Source organism: Eumetopias jubatus, unplaced genomic scaffold (genome assembly GCF_037043125.1).
Source record: "Eumetopias jubatus isolate StellerSeaLion01/CBP00866 unplaced genomic scaffold, mEumJub1_p1.0 scaffold_2, whole genome shotgun sequence".
Taxonomy (NCBI): domain Eukaryota; kingdom Metazoa; phylum Chordata; class Mammalia; order Carnivora; family Otariidae; genus Eumetopias; species Eumetopias jubatus.
In genome coordinates, this window is record NW_028274808.1 from 72,318,728 (window position 1) to 72,332,811 (window position 14,084).

At 40.3% G+C, this 14,084-nt stretch overlaps 1 pseudogene; it reads left to right on the forward strand.

Annotated features, from left to right (window-relative positions):
- The first annotated feature begins 12,322 nt into the window (after positions 1-12,322).
- On the forward strand, positions 12,323-12,850 carry LOC114210064 (ferritin light chain pseudogene; annotated as a pseudogene).
- Positions 12,851-14,084: the final 1,234 nt, after the last annotated feature.

The following is a 14,084-nucleotide window of genomic DNA, read 5'->3' on the forward strand; positions in this document are numbered from 1 at the left end:
CATTCAGATGGCCTCCCCTTCCTCTCTCCCGCCCATGAACCCTATCCATCCTGCCAGGTGCTAGCCTCCCTTCTCCCAAGCTCAGAGAGCAGCTCTCCACACACCTAAAAGCATTTTGTCCAGAAGTATCCTTCCAGTAGCTAACACTCTTAATTATTGCTTAAAATTTCAATCTTAAAAAATAAAAAATGTCAATCTTAACCTCTCCTTGGGCCTCTAACTCTCACTATTCTGTGCTACTTTTTTCAATGATATGTACCATGCTCTGGGATACCATAAATTTTATTTTTATTTTTGCTTACTATTTATTAAGTGTTTTCCACCATAAGGGCAGGAGTTTTAATCTTTTTTTTATTGATATATTCTGTGTCCAGAGTCGTGCTGAGTACATATCAGGTACTCAATAAATCTTTGTTGAATTAATTAATAAAGGCATACTTCTTCTACAGCTATTTCTCATTGTGGTTGTTTATCTCTCTGACCAGGGGGCTCCTTGTTCCTCATTGTTGCTTCCAGACCATTCTCTCTGCTTGACTATGAAATCACCAGTGTTGGATTCCATATACCAAACTCCAGTCCCTCCATATCTTCCTGTTACTATCTTCTTTCTCCCATACTCCCAGGACATCCATCCCTCCCCACCTTCCTATAAATCTGTCCTGGATTTCGGTTATTGGATCACTGTCAGTGTCCTTAACCCTATATATGGATAACTTGTGTTTTCTCCCCAAGATCTACTCCCCATTTTTCTCCACTCTGCTCTGTGTCCCACGTGGATTGCATCACAAAATCTCCCTTGACTCCTGGCTTCCTCATGAGTTAGACCAATGGGAGGGATTGTAGGACACTAGGGGCAGGCGGAGAGTGAAGTCAGTTCACACTATTTCCAGAATCCCCTCGCACCCAGTAATGGTGGCTTGGCTTCCAATCCCATCAGATGACCGTCTCCATGGAACTTCCTTCTAACTAGGTTCCAGCTTCCTCTTTTTCAGCCTTAGGGTTTAGGATTGTTAACCCATTGGTAATCACAGTGTACCATACAACTATTCCATGTGGGATCCTTAAACTCGAATCCCCATCTGTAGTCATCAAACTTTTCTCAAATTGCTCATTTTGACTATGCCATTGGTTTTTCTGCTAGATCCCTGACTGATATAACCTCCTTTTTCTACTTTATTCTTTCTAGTATTCATAGTATTCACCTTCAGAAAAGCCCTACCTGATTGCAATCTTTAGTCCATTGCTCTTATTATCGTTCACTGTCCTTCATTCGCCTTATGTCCTCTCTTCCCTCCTTACTCAGCTCACATTTCCTCATCAATCCTTGTAATCACTCTCTTGCTTCCAACCTCAGCCTCTCAGTCCCACTCTAGCTGAGTTACACTGGCATAGTGAAAATACGCCTCATTAAATCAACTTTCTCCCCGTTGTGTGCCTGCACCCATGCAGTGAATATAGCAGGAAAAAAGCGCATAATCATGCTGAATTCATGATCACTAACCAAAACCGCACCCTTAACAGCACCTGGCAGTCATCCCATACCCCCCCCCCCCCCGTTCATTCATTCCCTCTTATCTCTTCTAGATAAGATTTTATGCTTCTCCTTTCTCTTCTCAAGCTGCTGAAATCTCCTCTCTAATCTCCATTCTCAACTGATGACCTGTTTCTTTTTTCACTAAGGAACTTGTAGCAATCAGAAGAGTTCTTATCTTTAGATGTATCCTTCTACTATGATTTGTGTCACATTTTCTAACTTCTCTCTTATTCCTGTGGAGGAATTATCTAGGTAAATCTGGCCTTTTTTTTTTTTGGTAATTTGTCCATTACATCCCTTTCTCTATTCCTTATTCTCCCTGCTCTTTGTGTATTACTATTTCCTATGCTACTAAATTATTCTTGTGAATATACAAAGATGTGGTTATTTCTCCCATCTTAAAACAAACAAAATTTATTTGAACCCATTTCCCCATCCAGCTACCGACCCATTTCTCACTTTTTCTTACAGCAAAATTCCTTGATAAGTTTTCCAATAGTTACTGGTTCCAGTTCCTCTCCCCCTATTGTGTCTTGAACCCATGCCAATTAGGTTTTTGCCCCCTACTAATCCACAAAAAAATATCAAGTCTCCAGTAATCTCCACACTGCTAAATCCAAAGGCCAACTCTCAGTCCTTATCATACCAGATCCATCCAGCCTGTGGCACAATGAATATGTATCTTCCTGGAGATGCTTTTTCACTTGACTTCCAGGACATCATAGTTTCTTGGTTTTGCATCTATGTATCTGGCTGTTCCTTCTCATGCTCCTTTGCTAATTCCTTTTTATTCTTCCAACTTTAAAATGTGGGAGTTCGGGGTGCCTGGGTGGCTCAGTCCTTAAGTGTCTGCCTTTGGCTCAAGTCAGTCCTGGGATCGAGCCCCGCATCGGGCTCCCTGCTCAGCAGGAGGCCTGCTTCTCCCTCTCCCACTCACCCTGCTTGTGTTCCCTCTCTCACTGTGTCTCTGTCTGTCAAATAAATAAATAAAATCTTTAAAAAAATAAAAAAAATAAAATGTGGGAGTTCTCTTAAACTTAGTTCCTTTTTTCTTGTAGTATATCTTTCCTTTGTTTTATTTGTACATTATGAGGTTGTAATATTTTAATTATACAATTAAATTATTTTTAATTATAAGTAAATTTAATTATGCAATTAATAATATAATAATTTAATACATATTAAAATAATTATAATATGATGTAATTATAATATTAAGTATGTTATATTGTATAAAATTGTTTTTAGTATTAGTATTTGGCAATAACTGCAGTTGGAAACATTTGACCAGTTTCCTTGAACATTTTAGATGTTTGATTTTTTTTTTACTTTTTTTGCTTTGTTGAGGTATAAGTGACAAACAAAATTGCAGTATATCTAAAGGATACAAAATGAAGATTTGATATACGTATACACTGTAAAAGGATTTCCACAATCAAGTTAATTAACATGTCCATCATCTCACGTACTTTTTTTTTGGTAAGAACATTTAAGTTTTTCAATCATACAATAAAATATTATCAACTATAGTCACCATGTTATAAATTAGACCCTCTGACCTTATTCATCTTATAACTGAAAGTTTGCCTGTGTTTACCAGTTTCCCTATTTTCCCCTACCCTTCCAGGTACTGGCAACCATCATTCTACTTCGTTAAGTTTCATCTTTTTTTTTTTTTTAAAGACTGCATATAAGTCATACCATGCAGTATTTTTCTTCCTCTGTCGGACTTATTTTTTTTATTTAAAAGATTTTATTTATTTTATTTGAGAGAGAGAGAGAGCACATGGGGGTGAGGGTCAGAGGGAGAAGCAGACTCCCTGCCGAGCAGGGAGCCCGATGCAGGACTCGATCCCGGGAATCCAGGATCATGACCTGAGCCGAAGGCAGTCGCTTAACCAACTGAGCCACCCAGGCGCCCTCTGTCTGACTTATTAACTTTGCATAATGTTTTCCGGTTCCAACCATACTGCTGCAAATGACAGGATTTCCTTATTCCATACCTTGCCAATTATGAGTAATGCTGCAATGAACATAGTAATATGGATATCTCTTTGAGATAGTAATTTCATTTTCTTTGGATATATACCCAGAAGTGGAATTGCTGGATCATATGGTAGTTCTATTTTTAGTTTTTTGGGGGAAACTCCATATTGTTTTCCACAGTGGCTGCACCAGTTTGCATTCTCACCGACAGTGCACAAGGGTTCTCTTTTCTCTATACCCTCACCGGCGTTTGTTCTCTCTTATCTTTTCATAAGAAACACCCTAACAGGTGTGTAATGGTGTCTCATTATAGTTTTGACTTGCGTTTCCTATATGACTAGTGATGTTGAACACTTCTTCATGTACCCGTTGACCGTCTGGTTGTCTTCTTTGAAAAAAGGTCTATTCAGGTCCTCTGACCATTTTTTAATTGGATTATTTTGGGGGGTTTGCTAGTAAATTGTATGAGTTCCTTGAATATCTTGGATATTAACCTCTTATCGGATATGTGGCTTGCAAATAAATATTTTCTCCCATTGCACAGCTTGCCTCTTTATTTTGTTGATGCTTTCCTTTGCTGTATAGATGCTTTTAAATTTGATGGAGTCTCAGGGATTCCTGGGTGGCTCAGTCAGTTAAGCGTCTGCCTTCCGCTCAGGTCATGATCCCAGGGTCCTGGGATCAAGTCCCACAACAGGGTCCCCGCTCATTGGGAAGCCTGCTTCTCCCTCTGCCTGCCGCTCTCCCTGCTTGTGCTCTCTCTTTCTGGCAAATAAATAAATCTTAAATAAATAAATTTGATGTAGTCTCACTTGTTTATTTTTGCTTTTGTTGCCTTTGCTTTTGTCAGCTATTTCGAAAAATTATTGCCAAGAACAATGTCAAAGAGCTTATGTCCATGTTTTCTTCCAAGATTTTTATGGCTCAGGTCTTACATTCAAGTCTTTATATTGAGTTGGTTTCTGTGTCCGGTGTAAGGTAGGAATCCAGTTTCATTCTTTTGCATGTGGCTGTCCAGTTTTCCCAGTATCATTTATTTAGGAGACTACTCTTTTTCATTGTATATTTTGGGATCCTTGGTCAAAAATTAATTAATCGTACATACATGAATTTATTTTGGGCTCTCTATTTGGGCTCTCCTTTCCTTTAATCTATGGGTCTGTGTATATGCCAAACACCATATTGTTTGTCATTACTATAGCTTTGTAATATAGTTCAGAATCAGGTAGTGTGATGTCTCTGCCTTTGTTCTTCTTTCTCAAGACTCTTTTGGCTATCAGGGTCTTTTGTGGTTCCTTATGAATTTAAGCATTGATTAGTCTATTTCGGTGAAAAATGCCACCGGAATTTTTTTTCTTCCATTGGAATTTTGATAGCAATTGCATTGAATCTGTAGATCACTTTGGGTAGTAGAGACATTTTAACAATATTATTTCTTCCAATCCCCAAGCATGAGATGTCTTTTCATTTATTCATATCTCCTTCAGTAAATTTCATCAATGTTTTATAGGTTTCGGGGTACAGATCTTTTACCTCCTTGTTTAAATGTATCCCTAGGTATTTTATTCTTTATGATGCCATTGTAAATGGGACTATTTTCTTAAAGCCTCTTTTCAATTATTTAGTGTTAGTGAACAGAAATGCAACTGATTTTTGTACTTCTGTATGTTCTCATCCCCCATACTCACCTAGTCTCATAGCTTTAAATACCGTCCATACGGTGATTACTATCAAATCTATATTTCCAATCTAGACTTCTTCCTTGAAATCCAGACCTATTTATCTAATTTCCTATTTTCCTTTTCCTCTGCAATGTTTAACAGACACCTGAATCGTCATGGGAGGAACACTAGAGAAAGCAAGCAGAGAGAGTTAAAAAATAAATCTTTAGGGTTTTTTTAAAGATTTACCTATTTATTTAGAGAGAGAGAGAGAGAAGGAGTGTGCACAGTGGGGGAGGGCAGGGGAGAGGGAGAGAGAATCTCAAGCAGACTCCCCGCTGAGCACAGAGCCCCATGTGAGGCTTGATCCCAAGACACAGAGATCATGACCTGAGCCAAAATCAAGAGTTGGATGCTTAACCAACTAAGCCACCCACCCAATAAATCTTTAGTTTTACAACTGGGATATTCTATTGCAACATCATGCCAAAAAAAAATCTGTCCATCTACGAACAGATACTTTACATTTAATCCTCAAACAATCTCCTAAAATGGGTTAAATTGATTCTGTGTTACTCATGAGAACCAAGGCTCAGAATGGCTAAACAAACTGAGATCACAAAGCTAATGAGCAGCAGAGCTGGGATTGAACCCAAATAATCAGAATCCGCTTCACCAAGCAGTTCCAGTGTGAGGATTTCTAAATCAATTCAGATAATATACTCTAATCAAGATCTTGATGCTGAAGAGAAGCAAAGGTTTCCAGGATGAAGTTAAAACAGCTGTAATAAATTTTTTTAGCTATCTTAAAAATGTGTTATTTGAGCTTTTTCATTATCCACATGCCAAAGGAAATACTCGATTTATTAATTTTGGAATTTCTCTCTGAAAAACTAATTTTAGTGTTGTTTAAAATTTATCACTTATAAATCCCTTCCATTAAAAGTTACTTTCCCTGGATATTTACTGATGTTCTTAATTTCCCTTCAACTTTAGGTCCTGCTTCAATCACAACCAAATAACAAAAATCCATCCATCCATGGAGGTTGTTAATAATATATCATCAAGTACCTAATCAAAAAAGGAAAGGAAGTTTTGGGGCAATCTTTTCTCTAATTTCCACAAATACAATTGACATAGCTCATGAGAAATAAGAGACACTTAAAAAAATGATTACGTGATGCAGTATGGCAGGATTTTTGACACAGGGATCTTTCCTCAATTTAATCATTTTTATTTTATCATTTCACTTAAATATGAGCAAATGTTTCTAGCTCTATCATTCCTTGAATCCAAGCTGCCATCACTTCTCACCTGTCAAGATCCAGCAAACTGGAAAGACAGAAACCACTTGAGGCCTTTCACATGTAGTCTATGATTACCTGTGTAATAGAAGACCTAAAAAGCCAAACAAGAAAAAGTGAGGCAACCCCAAGACTAGTTGCATCATGGAGCATCCACCAACCCTGAAAGGTGAGTGATGAGAGGTGGGTTATCAGAGTCCTAAAGCCAGAGGTGTCTGGTAGGATCTGAAACCATGATGGAGTCTACATGTCAAGAACTCAGATCTACTAGGAGGGGACTTGTGTCTGGAGCTGGAGTCATAGCTAGATGAGTGAGAGGGAGTACATGGTAGGCAGAGTAATGTCCCCCTCTAAATGTCCACAACCCAATCCTCGGGACCTCTGCATATGTTACTTGACATACCAAAAAGGACTCTGCAGATGTGATTAAATTAAGGATCTGGAGATGGGGAGATTATCCTGAATTATTGGGACTGGCTCAATGAAATCACAAGGGTGCTTTTAAGTAAAAGAGAGAGACAGGAGAGTCAGAGATGTGAGGACAGAAGCAAGGGTCAGGGTCAGAGAGATATATTTTGAGATGCTACATTTCTGCCTTTGAAGATGAGAAAAGGGTCACAATCCAAGGAACACAGGTGACATTTTCCAGCTGGAAAAGGCAAGGAAATGAATTCTCCCCTTGACTCTCCAGAAGGAATACAGTCTTGTTAACACCTGACTTTAGCCCAGGAAGACCTTCTTCAGACTCCTGTAAGATAATACAGATATGTTGTTTTAAGCAATTAAATACATGTTCATGTATTGTAACTGCAATAGAAAACTAATACAGAATGATAAACCCAGATTTCCACCCATCTCCTACTCTCCAATCTTCCACCAGTAGCTCAAAATAGTAAATGCTACCAAAAAGGCAGAGAAGCAATAGTTCTCTGCTAGACAGGGGAGAGATGGAGAAAAGTAGTGATCTTCCTTCATTCATTCCTGACCTTTACAAGTCATTTTCTTCTGTGTGGCCATTATATTTTAAAGTATGGGGTTTATTTGGTTCTGCACTGTCCTATGTTCTTACTCTATATGCTCCCTAATTCTTTAATTTCCTTAATGGCAAATGCCCACAAATATAATTTTTTTTTTCCCTGACCTCTCCTCTAAGCTCCAGTATACTAACTGCCTGTTTGAATTTATCCCTTAAATATTTCAAGGTTATCTCAAAATCAACATGTCAAAAACAAACCTCTAATGTTACCCCAAACCTGCTTCTGTGTTTGGCCTATAAAGGCTATATGTAGGGACAAGTTTGGAGGTGTATATGCTGTTTCACATCTTCCATCCTTCTCTCCAATCCTGTTCCTTGTTCAGCATTCCCTCCTCCATGAATTCAACTGTGCAAGGAAGAAACATGGGAACCATCTCTGGCTCTTGTCCACTTCCTTGTCATCCCCATCTCACATCCCCAGTCTGCATAACAGACTAATAACTAATCTTTCCAGAATGCAAACGTGTCAAGTCATGGGCTCTTCAATGATTACCCAATGCTCTCAGGATAAAGAGCCATATTCCTAAAGCTGATCCCAAGACTGCATGCACTGACTCTACCATGAACTGGATCCTCAGCCTCATTCCAAATGCTACTCTCTCTCTCGTACTCTGCACAAGAACCACACTGGCCTTTTATCTCTTCAAACAGGCCAAGTCGTCTTCTAGTACGGAGTGTTGGTATATGCCTGTCTAGTCAGTTCTGGCTGCAGCGTAAACAACAGGATTGTTGTAACTAACATAGATTGTGGCATAAACAACAGAAATTTATGTTCTCACAGTTCTGGAGGCTAACACAAGCTCAAGGTGCCAGCATGGAAGGTTTCTGGTGATGTCCCTCTTCGTGACTATAGGCTGCTGCCATCTCGTTGTGTATTCATATAACTTCGTCTGTGTGTGTGCGTGCAGGGAGAGAAAAAGAAAGAAAACTCCCATGTTTCTTCTCCTAAGAGCTCTAATCTTATCATGGAAACTCCACCCACATGACCTCATCTAAACCTGATTATCTCCCAAAAGCCCTATCTCCAAATACTTCCAACTTGGGGGTTAGGGTGTCAACATATGACCTGGGGAGGGGAGTGGGGAGGGGACACAACTCAGTTTGTAGTAATGCCTGTGTCTTGAACACACCACACACCCCATTCTCATAGCTTAGCCCTAATGAATGTTTTCCAAGGCAACCTTGTAGGACACCTCCCTAAGAGTACAACCAATCCTCCTATAACAAATTATCATGTCTCTTTCTTTGTAACAAATGTCAAAAATGGAATTGTACGTTTATTTATGTGGTTACCTAATAACATTTCATATCCCATATTCTGTTGTTGTTTTTGTGGAAGAAGGGGCATTATCTTTTTCTGTTCACCCTTATATCTTCACTGTCTAAAACAATGCCTGATATAAAGTGAAGGACAGTGGAAAGAAAGGCAGGCAGGGACAAGGGGCCTCCACCCTAAGCAGAAACTACCCTTAAAAGGATTTTATATCACCCTGGAAGGAGCGCTCCACTTTTTCCCATGTGATAGGCAGATGACAAAAACCTGATTGGGTGACAGATTTAAGGAGGGTTAATCAGATTAAAACAGCCAAATCCACAACCCTCTCCGGTCCCCTCCCTCTTCGGGAGCATTGTACTACAACTCAATAAACTTTGCTTTGTAGCCCACCACTCTTCGTCTGGTCCACCTCTTCATTCTTGGGAGAAGCGTGACCAAGAACCGCCATGACCTAGAACCGCAGGCATTAAAGGGAAAGAAATCCTGTAACATAAGTATTCAACGTATGTATGCCAGATGAAATAATGAATGGGAAAATAAGTTCCTAATTTTATTTCACCACTTCCTGGCTATAGGACTTTGCACAGATTCGTTAATTTCTCTGATCCTCAGTATTCTCACCTTTAACATAAGAATAACAACTACCTCCTGCAGTAGATCTAAAACTTCTAGTGCAATCTGTGGCCAATAGTAAGTGGTAATAAGTGTTATTGATGAGAGATTTTACCACATAGTTTAAATGCCCTCATAAGTACTCTAAAATTAAAAAAAATTCTCTCTCTGATTAAACTTTAATCAGGCTGGCTCCCCTGAGCCCTCTGCTCAATGAGGCCCTACCTTTCGATCTCTATTCTTGCGGAGTTCAGGTTTTTTTTTTTAAGGATTTTTTTTTTTATTTATTTAACTGACAGAGAGAGAGAGAGAGAGAGAGAGAGCGCGCATGAGAGGGAACACAAGCAGGGGGAGTGGGAGAGGGAGAAGCAGGCTTCCCGCGGAGCAGGGATCCCGACGCAGGCCTCGATCCCAGGACCCTGGGATCATGACCTGAGCTGAAGGCAGTTGCTTAACCACCTGAGCCCCCCAGGCGCCCCTTGTGGAGTTCAGTTTTAGCAAGAATCCTGCTAAGTCAGTTTAGCCAGGATCCTCCGTCTTTGGTATCTGATCACCTTCCATATCTGATTGAATTCCTCACCCCCCACCCTGGATGTCTTATCACCCTGGCCTGCCCTCAGCAAGAATCCTGTCAAGTCCCTTTAGCCAGAATCCCCCTAGCCTTGATATTTCCTCTCAGTAACTGTTCATCCACTGACTCCCACCTTGTTCCGTGGCTATACAATCCCGTTTTTCCTTATTCAGAGTTGAGCCTGATTTCTCTCCCCTAATGCAAAAGCCCTATTGCAGTAATCCTCTTGAATAAAGCTTTCCTTACTATCTTCAATAAGTGTCATGGAAAAATGTGTCTTTAACAAAACTATTTGAAACAAAATAAGTTTATTTTAGTCATTGTTACCTAGACCCAAGTGGAAACTTTATGTCATTGAAAAACAAGGAAAATAGGATATAGCTAAGGGAAAAGAAGTATCATAAAATCTGAAAAAAAAATCAAGATGTGATGATTCTAGTAAGATTGAGAAAATCTTTTTTTTTTTTTAAGGATTTTTATTTATGAGAGCGGGAGAGAGCACGTGGGGGGAGGAGCAGAGGGGGAAGGACAAGCAGACTCTGCGCTGAGCACAGAGCCCGATGCTGCGGGGCTCAATCCCACAACCCTGAGATCATGACCTGAGCCAAAACCAAGAGTTGGACACCTAACTGACTGAGCCACTCAGGTGCCCCAAGATTGATAAAATCTTACAGATAAAAAAAAAATTACATTTGGAATAAATTATTGGGAGACAAAATTATCATATATGAAAATATAGTAGGAACCAGACTATAATTCCCATAACTGTGTGGCTCCTCTGAACTCAATTCAATGCCCTATGGGTCCCAGGAGAAAAAATTCTAAAAGGCCTATCATAAGAGGAAAACTGCTGCTTTTGCCCATATCAGAAAAATTATTACTGGAGCATCAGAATAAAAGAGATCAAAGCTATTTCATGCCATTTGCCTCTGCACTTGAGAGCAGGTTTAGGAGGTAGAGCAGAAACTGTAAGACAATACTATGCTCCTTTGAGGGCATAATTATTTTTTGAAAGGGGGGATTAAAGAAGTCAATAAACCAAGATATAGGATGCTTGCCTATCATCTCACAAAATACAGTAAAATGTAGCCAGATACAATTATGTTCTTTATAAGAAAGTATAGATGACTTTATTCTGTATAATATATCAAAGAGCTTATCAAGGTCACTATAGTTTTAGGTTTTAATTATATATCACATGCATTTCAGATTAATAATGTTCAAAGTCTATCAATCAAGATTCTGGCATTTAGTGATCAGAAATATACAAATTGGTTATAACCTCTATAATAGAAGCAATTTTATTTTATTTTTTTTTTAATTTTATTTATTTGTTAGAGAGAGAGAGCATGGGCGAGAGAGAGAGAGAGAGAGAGTGAGCAAGGGTACAAGCAGGGGGAGCTGCAGGCAGAGGGAGAAGCAGGCTCCCTGCTGAGCAAGGAGCCTGATGCGGGACTCGATCCCAGGGCACTGGGATCATGACCTGAGCCGAAGGCAGACGCTTAACCGACTGAGCCACCCAGGTGTCCCAATAGAAGCAATTTTAGCTCTACCATGTTCAGGAGTAATATCTGACTCCCAGGGGAGCGCCTCTCTGTTTTCCCTTTGTATATTTAGCATTCTTGCATTTGTTTGTAGTTATTTCTTCATTGCTCATCTCTCTAACTAAGCTGTGAAACTTTTGCATATAAGAACATGGTATTGTTTTGGTAACCTTAAGATCCAGCACCTGAATAGAATAAAAGAACAGATTTACTATACACTGAGAAATGAGAAAACTTAATATTTTCGGTAACAGCAGTCACCATAAGTAATATTTATAATTGTAAAAACTTATTAAATTTAACAGAAGTTGATAATCATGTACAAGTTTATAAACTTTTTACTACAGTGGATAAAAAAAGATACAAAAAAACCCTTATCTTTTTATTTGCAGTTAATTTACAGTGTGATAGGTGATGACATGTGTGAGACCAATTATTAAAAAAAAATGAGCCTAGTGCTATTACCAACAAATTTGTAGATTCAAAGGACAGATGACTTATATAAGTAGTCTGAATAATGGCCACCCAAAAAGGTCAAATACTAATCCCTGGAATATGTAAATCTTGCCTTATGAGGAGAAAGGGCCTTTGCAGATGTGATTCATGATCTTGATTTGAGAAGATTATCCTGGATTGAGTAAATAGGCTCTCAATCTAATCACAGTGTTACCAGAAAAAAGCAGAGGGAGGTTACACAGACAGAAGAGAAGATGCTATGAAGATCAACAGGGAGAGATTTAAAGATGGCAGCCTTCCAGGACCAGCCATTTGAGCCTAGTTCCTTATGATAGATCAACCATGAGCTCCCAGATTCCTCACAGTCATTCCACCAAGGTGGAGGGTGCTATCAACCGCCTGGTCAACACGCACCTGTGGACTTCTACACCCATGTCTCTAGGCTTCTATCTCAACCTTGACGAGGTGGCTCTGGAGAGCTGGGCCATTTCTTCCATGAGTTGGCTAAGGAGAAGCACAAGGGTGCTGAGAGTTCCAGGAAGATGCAAAACCAGCACAAGGGTTCTGTCCTCTTCAGGGACCTGCAGAAGACTTCCCAAAATGAGTGGGGTAAAACCTTGAACATTATGAAAGCTGCCCTGGTTCTGGAGAAGAACCTGAACCAGGCCCTTTTGGATCTGCAAACCCTGGGTTCCCCCCACCCCGGGGAAGACTCTTATTTCTGTGCCTTCCTGGAGAGCCACTTCCTAGATGAGGAGGTGAAACTCATCAAGAGGATGGGCCACCACCTGACGAACTTCTGTAGGGGGGTGCTGGCCCTCAGGCCAGGCTGGATATCTCTTCAAAAGGCTCATCCTCAATCACAACTAGGAGTTTCTGAAGCCCAGCAGCCTTGGAGGGGCCCCTCTGGCATCCCTCTGGTGCCAGGGCTTGTGTGTGAGCAGCCCCTGGGCAGCTTTTTAACCACCCTGGAGTCCTCTCCCAAGCGGTGGACCAAATGGAAGCAATAAAGCTTTCTGCAGCAAATAAAACAGAATAAAGACGGCAGCCTTGAAGGTTGAGGTGATGCTGCCACAAGCCAAACAATGCCAGGGTCCACCAGAAGCTGGAAGAAGTAATGGGGCAGGTTCTACCCTCGGCCTCTGGAAGGAGCGTGACCCTGCTGACACTGATTTCACCCTTCTGACCAGAACTGTGAGAAGATAATATTTCTGTTGTTTTAAGTCACCAAGTTTGTAGCAACTTGTCAAAGCAGCCACAGGAAACTAATACAGCTTTTAAATAAGCGATAATGATAATCACACAGGAGAGACACATTTAAAGAGTAATGTAATATTCATATGGAAATGGAGGCTGACAGGGGAGCACTGAGTGTGGAGGAGAGTGTTGCTGGCAGAGTCGGTAACATGAGCAGAATTCAGTCACAGTCAAATTTTGTATTTATTATGTCGATTAATTACAGGAAAGTGCTGTGTTTTTGTTTTTGTTTTGTTTTGTTTTTTAGAAAGAGAGAGAGCGTGTGAGAGTGGGGGGGAGGGGCAGAGGCAGAGGGAGAGAGAATCCCAAGCAGACTCCATGCCCCAGCGCACAGCCCAACCGTGATCTCACGACCCTGACCTCACAACCTGAGCCGAAATCAAGAGTTGGATGCTAAACCAACTGAACCCCACCCTGGCGCCCCTCCAGGAAAGCGATGTTAATAGGCCAAAGAGAAATGCTATACGGTTCCCAGTGAAGTAAAGCCACCAATCCATAAATCTCACATTTAGTGGCATACATTTTATATGTCAAGCACTGTTCTAAATACATTATAAATATTTGCCCTGGTCAATTGGGGCTGCTTTAACAAAGCACCATATACTGTGTGGCTTATAAACAACTGATATTTTTTTCTTGACGTTATAGAGCCGGCATGGTCCAATTCTGAGGAGATCTATCTTTTCGGTTGCAGACTGCCAACTTCTTGTATCTTCACGTGGCAGAGAACGGATAGGGAAAGCCACCTCTTGTGACACTAATATAAGCACTAATCCCATTCAAAAGGCCTCCAGTCTCATGACCTCAGCAAATCCCAATCACCTCCCAAAGACCCTGTCTCCTAATA